This window comes from Lissotriton vulgaris, chromosome 9 (genome assembly GCF_964263255.1).
Source record: "Lissotriton vulgaris chromosome 9, aLisVul1.2, whole genome shotgun sequence".
NCBI lineage: Eukaryota > Metazoa > Chordata > Amphibia > Caudata > Salamandridae > Lissotriton > Lissotriton vulgaris.
The window spans coordinates 1230907665-1230922699 of NC_141697.1; the positions used below are offsets into that span (position 1 = coordinate 1230907665).

General features: G+C 49.6%; 1 protein-coding gene across 1 annotated transcript in view; it reads right to left on the minus strand.

Moving 5' to 3' along the window:
- The window catches only part of JAGN1 (jagunal vesicle mediated transporter 1), a 58323-nt gene extending 57579 nt beyond the window's left edge, over window positions 1-744 (minus strand). Inside the window, exon 1 of the mRNA XM_086939378.1 lies at window positions 444-744. The gene's annotated coding sequence lies outside the window, so the exon portion shown is untranslated. The remainder of the gene's footprint in view (window positions 1-443) is intronic.
- Window positions 745-15035: the final 14291 nt, after the last annotated feature.

The window sequence follows — 15035 nt, forward strand, 5'->3', positions numbered from 1 at the left end:
ACGGATGCAGGGGCAGAAGAGGGGGGGCACGGACAGAAGAGGGAGGGCACGGACAGAAGAGGGAGGGCACGGACAGAAGAGGGAGGGCACGGACAGAAGAGGGAGGGCACGGACAGAAGAGGGAGGGCACGGAGGACAGAAAAGAGGGGGGCACGGAGGACAGAAAAGAGGGGGGCACGGAGGACAGAAAAGAGGGGGGCACGGTGGACAGAAGAGGGGGGCACGGTGGAAAGAAGAGGGGGGCACGGTGGAAAGAAGAGGGGGGCACGGTGGACAGAAGAGGGGGGCACGGTGGACAGAAGAGGGGGGCACGGACAGAAGAGGGGGGGCACGGGCAGATGAGGGGTGCAGCTGCCCCTCCGCCACACTCGGGTGAACGAACGGAGCTGAGCTCCCTAACACCCCCTGAATGAGCAGTGCCGTCCTCCCGCGGGGGGCCTCACCTCCGGTAACAGCTCCCCGGCTCCAGACCCGCTGCAGTCCACGAGAGCTCAGACGGCGACCGACTGACAGGCCGGTGGGCGGCGCAGGGAGGGACCGAGGCTGCAGGGGGCTCAAGAACAATGACCGACCCCAGGAGCAGCCAGCCAATCAGGAGCGAGAGCGTCCGCAGCTGCACCGGAAGTGACCGCCCCTGCTCCGGAACAGACCGCCCCCTGCAGCCGGAAAAGGCCGTCACTACAGCTGTACCGGAAGACACCGCCCGGCTGCTGCTCTGCAGGCCACAGCGCTTGCTGCAGCACCGGAAGTGGCTGCCCATGCTGCACCGGAAGTGATTGCCCGGCAGTTCCTTTGGTCTTTGTTTTCTGCGTGCTGTTATTGTAGGCTGAACTGTGGTCCGCGCCCCGGAGGCGGAGCACTGTCAGAGAAACACATGCGAGGGCCACGTTATTATTCTTAGTGTCATTTCTGTTTTATGAGGAATAGCCACTGGTATCATGGGGCAGGAGTGGGCCAAATTTTGCGACAGGATTGAGTACATTATGCTGCAAGAAAAGGAAAATTATGCGGCACAGTTTTAAGTAGTATTTCTACATTATTTCATCATTGTCAAAATTGGTAACACTTATTGGGCCTTGGTGGTATTACATTAGTGCACGTTTAACACTCAAATATATCAATATGCAAAAGAAAGGTGACCTGTGCAGTTTAGCAAAGGTCCTACCACTGTGTGTGGTAGCGCTCTAGTTGTTCCGCAGCCGGAACGGGAAGGGGAGCGGGAAGAAGCGGAAGGCGGCCATCTTGGTTAGAGGCGCCGACCGCTAGAAGAGAGGTCGCAATTCCCGGCGCTCCGGCAATAAAGAAGTTTCTTAAGCAAATACGAAGTCTTGGTGTGTAAATTCAAATTCCACAATGGCGACGAGGAGTAGTCAATGAACCCCGCGCTCCACCTGCTTCCTAGTGCAGCGCCACCATCAAGGGAAAACGCCGGAGCGTGGCAGAGGTCCCGACCTGACCCAGCAAAAGGGCGCGAATCGGCGCCAGCCCTCCAGAAGGCGCCACGAGGCCAACAAGTAAGCGGTACCGGGCTCTGCCTACGAAGGAAAAGTCTGGGGGGAGAAATAAATGTTTTTGGTGCACAAAAACACAGGACACACCACTGAGCCCTGAGAATTGGAGCTCCCCACCCTGGCATACAGCAAAAGCGGTGAGGCTGCAAGCTTAGACGGGGGCAGCATAGAGAGGACGCCTGACCCTATCTTTAGGAGAGTCCCATCCAGGCCACGCGGAGTTACACCCGGCAAGCTGGCGGAGCAGCAATCAGACGCGGAAGCACCTGGCTTTTCAGACCCAGACAGGAGGGGTAGTGTGCAGGCATCACCTAGCCCCACTGAAAGGGAGAGTGGGGAAGATAGCGACGGCGATCGCAGCGAGAGGGACGCAGCTGAGCAAACTACGCCAGGGAGTCTACCCAGTCGGGCGATCCCTGCTACTGCAGTCCAGAGAGGTGTTCCCAAAATGGCGGTCCTGTCCTCCTCCCTCACCCAGCTGGTGCCATTCCTAACGAACGATTTAGAAAAGGGGGTGGTGATGAACAGAGTGTCTGAGTTAAACAGACCACTCTTACCCAGTCCAAAGATCAGGGCTTGATCCATCACCGTTATTTATCTCACTGCCCCATCCCAGCTCAGAACCTGGCTATATGCAAATCAGTCTGTCCCTGGCCCAGTGCATCATGGGAACAGGGCAGACTAAACTACCAAGCCAATTCTTCACCAGAAAGGAGACAAGCTACCGGGGACCGGTTTCTGGCATTTCAGCCTTCTTCGGCCCGGCTTGCTTGAATCCTGATGGAGCAGTGAGAAAGGGACTCATGTCTGAGTATACCCTGCCACACCTATAGTGGCCAAAAACGATTTAGAAAAGGGGGTGGTGATGAACAGAGTGTCTGAGTTAAACAGACCACTCTTACCCAGTCCAAAGATCAGGGCTTGATCCATCACCGTTATTTATCTCACTGCCCCATCCCAGCTCAGAACCTGGCTATATGCAAATCAGTCTGTCCCTGGCCCAGTGCATCATGGGAAGCCCAGTGCATCATGGGAACAGGGCAGACTAAACTACCAAGCCAATTCTTCACCAGAAAGGAGACAAGCTACCGGGGACCGGTTTCTGGCATTTCAGCCTTCTTCGGCCCGGCTTGCTTGAATCCTGATGGAGCAGTGAGAAAGGGACTCATGTCTGAGTATACCCTGCCACACCTATAGTGGCCAAAAACGATTTAGAAAAGGGGGTGGTGATGAACAGAGTGTCTGAGTTAAACAGACCACTCTTACCCAGTCCAAAGATCAGGGCTTGATCCATCACCGTTATTTATCTCACTGCCCCATCCCAGCTCAGAACCTGGCTATATGCAAATCAGTCTGTCCCTGGCCCAGTGCATCATGGGAACAGGGCAGACTAAACTACCAAGCCAATTCTTCACCAGAAAGGAGACAAGCTACCGGGGACCGGTTTCTGGCATTTCAGCCTTCTTCGGCCCGGCTTGCTTGAATCCTGATGGAGCAGTGAGAAAGGGACTCATGTCTGAGTATACCCTGCCACACCTATAGTGGCCAAAAACGATTTAGAAAAGGGGGGTGGTGATGAACAGAGTGTCTGAGTTAAACAGACCACTCTTACCCAGTCCAAAGATCAGGGCTTGATCCATCACCGTTATTTATCTCACTGCCCCATCCCAGCTCAGAACCTGGCTATATGCAAATCAGTCTGTCCCTGGCCCAGTGCATCATGGGAACAGGGCAGACTAAACTACCAAGCCAATTCTTCACCAGAAAGGAGACAAGCTACCGGGGACCGGTTTCTGGCATTACAGCCGTCTTCGGCCCGGCTTGCTTGAATCCTGATGGTGCAATGAGCAAGGGACTCACATCTGAGTACACCCTTCCACGCTTAGGTTTGCCCTGTTCCCATCATGCACTGGGACAGGAACAGACTAAGTTGCATACAGCCAGGTTCTGAAACTGGGATGGTGCAGTGAGCTAAAAAACGGTGTTGGATCTAGCCCTGATCTCTTGACTGGGTGAGAGTACTCTGTTTAATTCAGAGACTCTGTCCCTCACCACCCCTTTTTGTAAATATTTTTGTCCACCCTAAGCGTGGAAGGGTATACTCAGATGTGAGTCCCTTGCTCATTGCACCATCAGGATTCAAGCAAGCCGGGCCGAAGAGGCTGAAATGCCAGAAACCGGTCCCCGGTAGCTTGTTTCCTTCCCAGTGTAAGAATTGGCTTTTGTAGTTTGGTTTGCCCTGTTCCCATCATGCACTGGGACAGGAACAGACTAATTTGCATACAGCCAGGTTCTGAAACTGGGATGGTGCAGTGAGCTAAAAAACGGTGTTGGATCTAGCCCTGATCTCTTGACTGGGTGAGAGTATTCTGTTTAATTCAGAGACTCTGTCCCTCACCACCCCTTTTTGTAAATATTTTTGTCCACCCTAAGCGTGGAAGGGTATACTCAGATGTGAGTCCCTTGCTCATTGCACCATCAGGATTCAAGCAAGCCGGGCCGAAGAGGCTGAAATGCCAGAAACCGGTCCCCGGTAGCTTGTTTCCTTCCCAGTGTAAGAATTGGCTTTTGTAGTTTGGTTTGCCCTGTTCCCATCATGCACTGGGACAGGAACAGACTAATTTGCATACAGCCAGGTTCTGAAACTGGGATGGTGCAGTGAGCTAAAAAACGGTGTTGGATCTAGCCCTGATCTCTTGACTGGGTGAGAGTATTCTGTTTAATTCAGAGACTCTGTCCCTCACCACCCCTTTTTGTAAATATTCCTAACGAACAGCGGGGAGCCAGAAAGACAATGGGAAGACTGGAAGAGGTACTTTTTGAACTACCTTGACGCCCTCGAGGAAGAAGGTGGTGCCCAGTTTTCTAGCAAGAGAAGGAAAAAAATTCTATTACACAACTTGGGCCCGGAAGGAATTAGAGTATACGACACCATAGTAAAAGAAGCGAGGGACACCAACGACACAGACGTATTCAGCCACGCCATTGCTGACCTCGACGCACATTACCGGCCGGTAGTGTGTGTCGCCATTGACAGACACAACTTCTTTCAAAGGAAGCAAAAGAGCGGTGAGTCAGTGGACGAGTATGTGGTGGCCCTCCAAAAGTTAGCCCTATCGTGTAAATTTGGCACCCTACATGACGAACTAATCAGAGACCAAATCATCATGCACACATCAAGCACTCACGTCCAAGAGAAACTGTGGGTAAATGGGGATGCACCCCTCAAAGAAATCTGGGCGATGGTGAAGAAGGCCGAATTATCCAAACGATGTGCACAAGCAGCCAAGAAAGAGCCAACCGTGTGCAAGATAATGACACCGGGGAAGAGCGAGCGGCCAAAGCCAAGAGACCAACAGAAGACTCAAGAGGGACGACGCCCGGCCCCAACCAATCAAGCGGACCAGAGAACGAATAAAGGAGGGCGACTAAGCTGCTACAGGTGTGGGAGCACAGCACATTTAGGGAACGACAAAGCGTGTCCGGCATTCAGAGCAAGATGCTCCTTCTGCAACATGTTCGGACACTACAAGAAAGTGTGCCGCCGGAAGCCAAAGGGAGCTATGGTCAGGTACGTCGACAAAGAGCAACAAGAGAATGTGGACAACCAAGACGAAGAGGATGACCTAGAAGAGGTTCTCTACATTGACGTGCAAGTGTTGGAGATGGATGGCTCAGAGTTGGACAAACCCCGGCTGGACATGCACATAGGAGGGATTCCCATAGAAATGATTGCAGACAGCGGTGCCCCCATCTCCGTCATACAGAGGCGAGTGTGGGAAGAAAAATTTGTCTCCAACATTGAGGAGGATCTGCGCCCGATGGACCTGAGGCCGGTCACATACACGGGACAGAAGATCCCCATGTTGGGATACTGCCCCCTCCTGTTCGAATTCAGGGGTCGTCACGCACAGTGCAAGCTATACATCGCAGAGAAGGGACCCTCAGTATTGAGCTGGAAGGACCAGGGAGCGTTGGGGATACAGCTCAACCCAGGAGGCATCGAAAAAATCCTGCTAATGGATTGGGATGAGAAAGATGATGCGGAATCATGGCACAGAGCATACCCCAAAGTCTTCAATGGACAAATCGGAGAACTATCGAAGTACAAACACCTAATAAAACTCAAGGAAGGGGCCAAACCCGTAGTTCACAAGGTGAGAAACATCCCGTTCCGTTGTAGGGAAGCAGTACAGTTGGAACTGGACAGGCTAGAAAAAGAAGGGGTGATCAGAGCCATAGAGAGCGCAGAATGGCTTTCACCACTGGTGGTAGCCCAGAAACCCAACGGTAAAGTGCGGCTATGTGTCGACCTCAGGGAATTGAACAAGAACATTGTAATCGACAAATTCCCTCTGCCCCGCATAAATGAGATGCTGGCGAAGACAAAGAACATCAAGTGGGTTTCCACAGTAGATCTATCGTCGGCCTACCACCAAGTGAAACTGCACCCATCATGTTGTCATCTCACGTCCTTCATCACGCCCTTCGGCTGCTACGAGTTTGTGAGAATGCCCTTTGGCCTGGCCTCAGCAGCGGCTGTATTTCAGAAGATGATGCACAGAATCCTAAGAAACGTTGAAGATGTACAGTTTTTTCAAGACGACATCTTAGTCATGGGAAGAACCAAACAGGACCACAATGAGAAGCTTCACAAAGTGCTGCGCACATTACAAGACAATGGACTGACAGCGGAATGGACCAAATGCAAGTTCGGAGTGAAATCTGTCACCTACCTGGGTCATGAGGTGAGCGAAAGGGGGATTGAACCGAAGAAAGCCAACATGGACGCCATCCTACACGCCCCCACCCCGAGCAAGAAAGAGGACGTTCGGTCATTCCTGGGAATGGGCGAATACTACAGCAAGTTCATTCCTCACTTTGCAACGCAAACTCATCTCCTGCGCCAAGTTTGTATGGAGTCAGGAGGAACAGACAGAATTTGACACCCTCAAAAAAGAAATGGGAGCCGCCATTCCACTTAAAGGTTTTGACCCAACTGCAGCATCTATCCTCACGACAGACGCCAGTGACCGAGGTTTGGGAGCGGTGCTGATGCAGAAATCCGATAACGGAGACATGTCCACAGTCAGCTTTGCCTCAAGATAGCTTGCGCCCAACGAAGAAAAGTTTAGCGTGGTGGAAAAAGAAATGCTGGCCGTTGTTTGGGCCATGGAAAGATTCAGGCAGTACTTGTGGGGCGCAAAATTCCTGGTGAAGACGGATCACAAACCCTTGGTCAAGGTGCTGACCTCCAGTGGCCATGCCCATGCGACACCTAGAATCGCGAAAATGACACTCAGACTTTTGGACTATGTGTATGAAGTAGAGCACATCCCAGGGCCACAAAACAAAGTGGCGGATTTCCTTAGTAGAGCAGCAGCCATGGAAGAGGCGAATAACCCGGAGCAACATAAGTGGGAAGGATTTGTGGTGGCCACCATACAGGAGACAGAGAACGTAATCAGTGCTCAGGAATGGGAAGAAGCCTACAAAGAGGACGACGACTTGGAAGCCATCAAGGGATATGTAATCCATGGGTGGCCGGAAAAGAGGCACCTCAGGGAGGATCTCAGGAGATTCTGGGAAGTAAGGGAGGAACTGTTGTTGGCAGAGAACCCGATATTCCTATTGCGAGGCGACAAAGTGGTTCCACCCCGAGGTATTCTTAATCATCTGATGGCCTTAATGCATGAAGGACACCAGGGCATCACAAAGACTAAGGCCCTTGCTAGACAAGCGTACTGGTGGCCGGCCATCGATGCTTAATTAGAACGATATGTGCGACTGTGCGAATCTTGTGCCAAGGCGGACAAATCACAGAGCATGCTGCGGCCACCCTTGGGAAGGTTCCCAGTCCCGGATGGTCCTTGGGAAATGTTGTCGGTGGACATTATGGGCCGCATCCTCAATAGTGCAGGTACTCAGAAGTACGTCATAGTTTTCATTGATAGATTTTCCAAGTGGCCAGAGGTGGAGGTGACAGAGAACGTTGACACGGAAGCAGTAGTGAATTTCTTGCGCTCCACGTTTGTCAGGGAAGGAATTCCGAAGGTAATCACGAGCGACAATGGACCGCAATTCACCTCAGCCAAATGGGAGGCCTTCACCGCCAGGAATGGGATAGAGGTCAAACACACACCCATCTACCACCCGGCCGGTAACGGCCAGGTAGAGCGTTTCAATCGAGAGATCATGGGCACCATTCAAGCGGCGATCAATGATGGGTTGGACTGGGAGAAAGAACTGGAAAAAATGATCTGGGCCTATCGAATCACCCCAGGGAGCACGGGCTACAGCCCATTTAAAGTTCTAAGAGGAAGAGAAGCATTCACTAGAGACAACGTAGCATGGAGAAAACTAGTGGTGCAGAGCAAATGGTCACCTGCAGTGGTCAGAAAAAATCTGGAAAAGGCTCAAGAAACGTACACTACACCAGTGCTTAATTTGTGCCGGTGCTATCCGGTGCTTAGCACCGGCACTTAATTGACAGGGCCGGGTCTATCTCGCCCGTGCATCCAGTAGTCATTGATGTTACTTAACATTTTATTTACCGCTGTGTACTCCGCTTGCGTGTCAATCATTTGCAGCAGCAGCTCACAGGAGCGACGGTTAAGACTGTTACTGCTTGTGAGATCATGAGTCATGACTAAAAAACACACACACTTCTTTACTTGACAACTTTTCTTAATTAGCTGCCTGCCGCGCCCCGCCACGGTGCCGTCTAAATTACCAAGAGAGAAGATTCAGAATGCAAACAATAAATTATTGGTGATGAGTGTGCGCTTGTGATCGACGTCATGGCGGCCGGGCCACAGCCCGCCCTTCTTCTTGGCTCGTTAAGTAAAGTTCTTAAATCACAGTGGCACAGTCTGGTTACACACTTAAGTGAAGTTCTTAATTCACACTGCAGTGACTGAGCACAGCAGTAAGTGAGTGTGCGTGCGCCTGGCGCCGCATTGCTTGAAGCTGGTGGGTGAGCCGCAGCAGTATTGTCACACACACACTGATTTATTGGGCCGCCAGGCCAAGGGCGGGCTGTAAAGTTCTGAGAGTGTTCTGATAGGGGGTAGGGGCCGCTGTACGCCCAGCGCGCTCATATTTTTTGGCATCACATGATCACGAGAGCCACCGCCGCCACGCCCCAGCATAACCCACTGTGACCGCAGCCAGCTATCGAGGAGGGTAACGGCTGGTAGCAAACTAAAAGCAAACAGCAGCAGCGCACCAGGCCGGCCGGGCCGCCTAATCTAAAATATTCACTGAGCCGCCCGCCCGCCCGCCACGAGTAAATAGGTAAGAGATTGCAATAAAATAACAATGAAAAAACTACTGAGTGAGAGTGAGGTGACCTAGGCTAAGCCAACTGCACTGCGTATGTACGTACTGCTAACTAACTACTTCAACTTGACATTCGAATACCAGGCAGTTCTACTGAATCATTCAAAAAGAAAAAACAACGCTGTATTTTACTGTATTAATAGTGTCATGGATGTGACTCACTTGAGTGAGGCGGCGGCCGGTCCGGTAGTTGTGAGATCAAGATCACAGTCGGGGGCGGGGGAGAGGCAGCTCGATCCATAGTACAGATGAATAGGATTAGGATGGATGTCCGATGCCGAATCTGATGCATATGCTGTTGAATGAAATTCAGATTCACTGTCTGAACTAGACAAGGCCCACCGCCCGTAGCTTAGCGGTATAGTCGTGCTGGTGCAGCACTGAGTACTGTACTGGTGGTCTGGCTGCCCTGCTGTGGGTTAATTTAAGACTGGTAAAAGTTTTAGGCCCTGCTGCTGCCCTAGCCAGACGGCAGGCCTGTCCCCGCCCAGCCACTCTCTGACGTGGTACTTGTCGAAACATGGTGGCTGGAGGTCTGGTGGTGGCCTGGTGCACGCAGACTATTGATCCCGAGCATGGTAATGGTGGCACTGGTTTCACTTTCTTTCTCTCGGGTGCGGCATTCAGGGGTGACGTTGTCGCTCGCAACGAACAGTGTGTGTGAAATTATTCATGCAAAATCATATAATCGTCATATATTACTTTATATTGGTTCCTGCAGGGCCGGGTTCGGGGGGAGGGGAGGGGGGGGTGGCTGAGCTCATTTTTCTTGTGCAATGCTTGCACTCTCAGCATCACCTGCTTTTAGAACTGCCGGTGCTGGGAGTGGAGTGGAGTGGAAGTACTGGACCCGTCCCACTTAAAGCCTTGGGCAATAGGTATAAAAGGTAACAATAACATGTCCCTACATCACCTGCAGCATTGTCATGTTATGTGACTTGACAAGTGAGGCCGGGTCTGGTTGTAAGATAACCGGCGTGGGTGGTGGCGGGGGAGAGGCAGCAGCTCCACTCCATCCATACTGATTAGAATAGGATGTCCCGCTCCCGCCGAATTCGATGCAAATAATGGTGCAGCCTGCAATTGAAAGTCAGACTCACAGAAAGACCTTCAAAATTGTGCAGGGAGAGCACGCTGGGCCACAAAGGTGGAAACAACTACAAATTATACTTGTCTTCTGGAGAGACATCTGTTGCCTAGTGTTTTCCCTGATGCCAAGCAGGGCACATACCACCAGCCTCTGCTTGTCCCCCTTAAACTATTTTCTCAGAGTTCGCCACGAGACAGTCAGCCTGCACCATCCACAGAAAAACAAAAAAGCAGGGCATTTGTTATTCTGCACCAGCTAAGTATGGGACACAGTCACAGACACCTCAATTGCAGCTGCGGGGCACAGAGATCGGGAATGTTGGACACACTCTATATAGCAATCAAGGCAGCAGAATTCTGGTCCAGTGACGTGACACTTGCTGCTGAGAACTGTGCGTGACCTGCTGGCTCCACCTTAATTCTGGCAAGGCTGACCGAAACCTTAATCATTGTATGGATGAACTAGGTACCTTTCGAGTGCAATATTCCAAACACCTACTCAGCTGTACAATCTAGAGTAGTAACACGTGCTATATATTTAAAAAAGACATTTGAAAACAAGAGCTAGAAACCGGAATGCATGAATAAAATGCATATGTGGCATGGTTTTGCAAACTCAATGAATGAGAAAGATATACAACACAGCTCTGTAGACTGAATGAAATACAGATATCGTGAGTGCCCGGCCTTCAAATTAATTAAATGAAATTCGCTTTAGCTAGGCGTTGGAGTTCGAGTGAACAAATAAAACGCTTACAATGCAAACATCTACTGACAGATGGAATGTTTAAATAACATTTTTGATCAGAATGAACAGCGTTCAATAGCTGGCTCAGTTTGTGCTACTTAAGTACATATAAATATATGAAATACATATAGAGCAAAGCTCTGAAAAGTGAGTGAATAAATACAATTCTTGTGTAGTAGTATGGTTCTACAAACCAACCCAAATACTGTACAGCACGACACTGCATAAAGAGTATGAAAAAGTTGTATCTTTTTGAACTCCTAGACTCAGTCAATGCTTAGACTCTCTATGAAAAAGGGCACACCCGCCTATCCCAGTATTGTCCTTTAGCTAAAATCAGCACATAGAGCACTGTGATTGTCCCTTTTCAATGTATTATTGATCTCAGCTAATTTATTCCAAACTTGTGCTTTAAATGCACTTTTGATTAAATCTTTTTCAAAATGTTCACAGGGCAGGGGAACCTCTTATCAAAACCTTATTATGAGGAAGGCTCCTCCCTTGCTGAAAATCATTTGTCTTTTCGAAGTGCCAGTTGAGGATGTGGGCGGAGCCAATGGAGGGAGTGGGTGGAGCCAGAGAAAAGTAGGTGTGGCCTCCGAAATAGATTTGAGCACCTGCACTTAAAATTTTACAAATTAAGCACTGCACTACACACTTCAACAAGAAACGCAACATACAGAGTGCAGTGCTGGAGAAGGGCGATTGGGTAAGGGTAAAACTAGCCGTTCTCAAGAAGAAGGGAGAGAGCAAATTCTCACCACCCTTGCAGGTACTGGAACCCTACGCACGTTTGGCCTTGCTCAGTGACGGGAAAGTGTGGTCACAGGACAGAATGGCAAGGTTTAGCAAGATCATCAAATGGAGTAACGAAGAATAAAAAGGCGCAGAGTATGTAGGAGAAGAGGACGAAGAAGGATGTGACAGAAGGCGAAATGAGGAGGTCGAAGAAGGAATGCAGCAAGTGAAAGATAGTGAAGGTGAAGGAGGAACGAACGAGGGAACGAGGAGCTGGTGCAAAGTAGAAAGCAGTGAGGAAGTGATTGAAAGAGAGGGAGAAAGTGATGGAGGAAGTCTGAACAGGAAGGAACCGGGAGAAGGTGGTATTGAAGGGGTGAGAACCAGAGCGGGAAGGACTGTAAAGGTGCCGGAGAAGTTCAAGGACTTTGATATGAACTGGAAGTAAGGACTTTATGTTACATTGTTTGTATTGGTTAAAAGGGGGGAGATATGTGGTAGCGCTCTAGTTATTCCGCAGCCGGAACAGGAAGGGGAGCGGGAGGAAGCGGAAGGCGGCCATCTTGGTTAGAGGCGCCAACCGCTAGAAGAGAGGTCGCAATTCCCGGCGCTCCGGCAATAAAGAAGTTTCTTAAGCAAATACGAAGTCTTGGTGTGTAAATTCAAATTCCACACTGTGCAAACTGTTGTCGCATTTTTAGTAACTTTTGAGCTGTTTGAGCTAGAAACACATTTTTGGGGTTAAAATCTGCAGAATATGTGTCAGATGATAGATTATGTGGCATGTACTACAAATAAATAATTATGCGAAAATCGGCGCAGCCGCACAATTGCATAATTCCAGTGGCCATGAGAATGAGAAATTTCCTAGAAATCACAAAGGAAAGTTAAAATTCTTTTATGGGCGCGGAGGCAATGATTATGCATATCCTTTCTTCATTTATTAGACAGCAAATTAAAAGGTAACAGAAAAACAGCCATGAACTACACAACCCATGAGGCACAGCGGTAGTCATGGTAACCAGTCCACCACTCACAGTCCAGCCAAGTGCATATAGGAAATCCCTCGACGTAGTCCTTCCTCTTTCGCTGCAGCAGGAAGTTAAGTCAACCACCGTCTAGTCCGTCTTCTGATCTGAACCTAGGATAAGAAAGAACATAATAATCTCCTATCCATAAAGGACTCGTACATGAGAACAGTACATAAGCACATGTCACCAAGTCAAGCAATTACAAAGGCAGTAGAGAAATAAAGCAAAGCTGTAAAATAATCATCCAAGTGAAACAGTACATATGCATGTATAAAACATAATAAGAAATCACAAGAGCAATACTTTCCTGATACGTAGAAAGGAACATCTTTAATACAGGTTATTCCCAGGGAGGGAGGCTAGATGAGGCCAGGGAGGGATAATCCTCGCCTCCGCGTCCTTCATAGAATTGAAACTTTCCTTTGTGATAACTAGGAAATTTCTCATTCTATGTCAGGAAGCGGAGGCGAGGATTATGCAAGTTCAAAGCTTACTTACTATTAGCGCAGCAGCTTCATGAATTGGCTTGAAATAAAACTTTTTAAAAGTTGATTCCGAAGACCAATCAGCCGCATTCATAATGTCCTCCAACCTGCCACCTACCTGGACAGCCTTGGAGGCCATAGCTCCTCTAGTAGAATGAGCCCCAAAGTTTCTGACATCAATACCGATTTCAGACATAATCCACTTGACCCAACTAGCAATGGTAGGAGAGGATACCGCTCAAAATGGTTTCTTAATCGCAATAAGAAGTTGCCTCTCACCAAGAGGTCGAACCTCCAAAGTCATGTCCTCATAAGATTTTAGACATCTAACCACAATCAATTTCGGAGAATCCGGAAAAGCAGGATAGGTTACTGACCTTGTACTAGATTTAGTCCTCCTGGAAATCGTAAAGGTAACACCCTCCGGAGTAAAAACCCGGGCAGAAATGTCCAGAGCCCGGACATCAGAAACTCTCTTACAAGAAACGAGACAAAGGAGAATAGCAAGTTTAGCCTAAATCTCCTTCCGGGACAGAAAATCATTATCTTGCCACGTTAATAGGTGACGAAGGACTAAGTTAACGTCCCAGAGGCCAGAATAACGAGGCTCAGGGGGACGTGAAAGACAAATTCCTTTCAAAAGCTTACAAACCCCTGGATGTTCTCCAACAGGAGCCCCATCCACGAGAGAATGACCAGCAGAAATGGCTGACCAGAAAGAATTAATGGTGCAATAAGCCAAATTCTGATGGAAAAGTTCCACCATGAAGTTAACTACCTCAGCAACGGCACACACCAACGAACCCAACATCTCCAAGCTGATCGGTATCGCTTGGTAGTACCCGGGGCCCAGGCCTGTTGAATGAGGAGTTTAGCTTCTCTCGAAAGCGAGCCGTCAGTCCATCGTCTCCTAAAATCCTCCAGGCCATAAGATATAGATGGCCTTGGAGAACCAGGGGGTGAGGATGGCCCAGGGGATCCAACAGAATGTTCTCGAAAGACGGCAACCGAAGAGGATTGTCCCAAGACAATTCCAAAAGGGAAGGGAACCAAATCTGAGCTTTCCAGATTGGGGTAATCAAGATCGGAGAAGCCTTCTGCCTTCCGACCTGGGCTGCAACTCTCTGAATGAACAGGAATGGGGAAAAGCATAAGCTGGAATTCCCGACCAATCCTAAAGGAAGGCGTCCACTGCCTCCGCTCCCGGATCCGGCTTCCAACTGAAGAATCGCGGGAGTTGGGCATTCCATCTGGAAGCAAAGAGGTCCAACAGAGGAAGACCTCAAAGGGTCTCAATCTGAAGGAAAATCGCAGGATCCAGCTTCCAATCGCTGGCGTCCCTGAAATGTCTGGAGTTCCAATCTGCCACACAGTTCTGAACTCCCGGGAGATATTCTGCCATCACCGAAATCTGACGATGAAGGCAGTAATTCTAAAAATCCTTGGCGAGATCCGCCAGAATCTTGGAGTGAGGAGGACACAACAGGAGACCCTGGTTGTCATGAAGGAACGAATGGCAAAAGAACCTGCAAGGATTTCTAGACAATTGATGTGGAGATGCAATTCCTCCTTCGTCCATCTGCCACCTACCGAGAGAGAGCCGCATCTGGCCCCCCAGCCCAGGCGACTGGCATCCGACTCGATTGCCAGATCCGGACGGGAGCCTAAAATCGCTCTCCCGTTCCAAGCCTCCATATGGTCGATCCACCAAAGGAGCTCCGACTTGGCCTCCATGGAAAGGGAGATCAACTCCGAGTAAGTGAGATCCCTGCGGAGATGTGAAGCCTTAATGCATGCAGAAAACCCGGAAATATGGCCTGAATCGAAAATGATACCAAGCCCACAATCCTGGACAGTTGACGAAGGGAGATCCTGTCTCGACGAAAAACCTTGCGAATCTCCTTCTTGATTTTGGAAATCTTTTGGAAGGGAAGATTCAAGGTGACATTCCTCGTGTCGATGCGAAAACCTAGAAAAATCATGCTCTGTTGCGGAATCAAATCTGATTTCTGAGCATTGACGGTGAATTATAAACACAACAATAGGATTTTGGGATCCAAGGGAGTAAAGTTTATAGACCGGCAAAGGATAA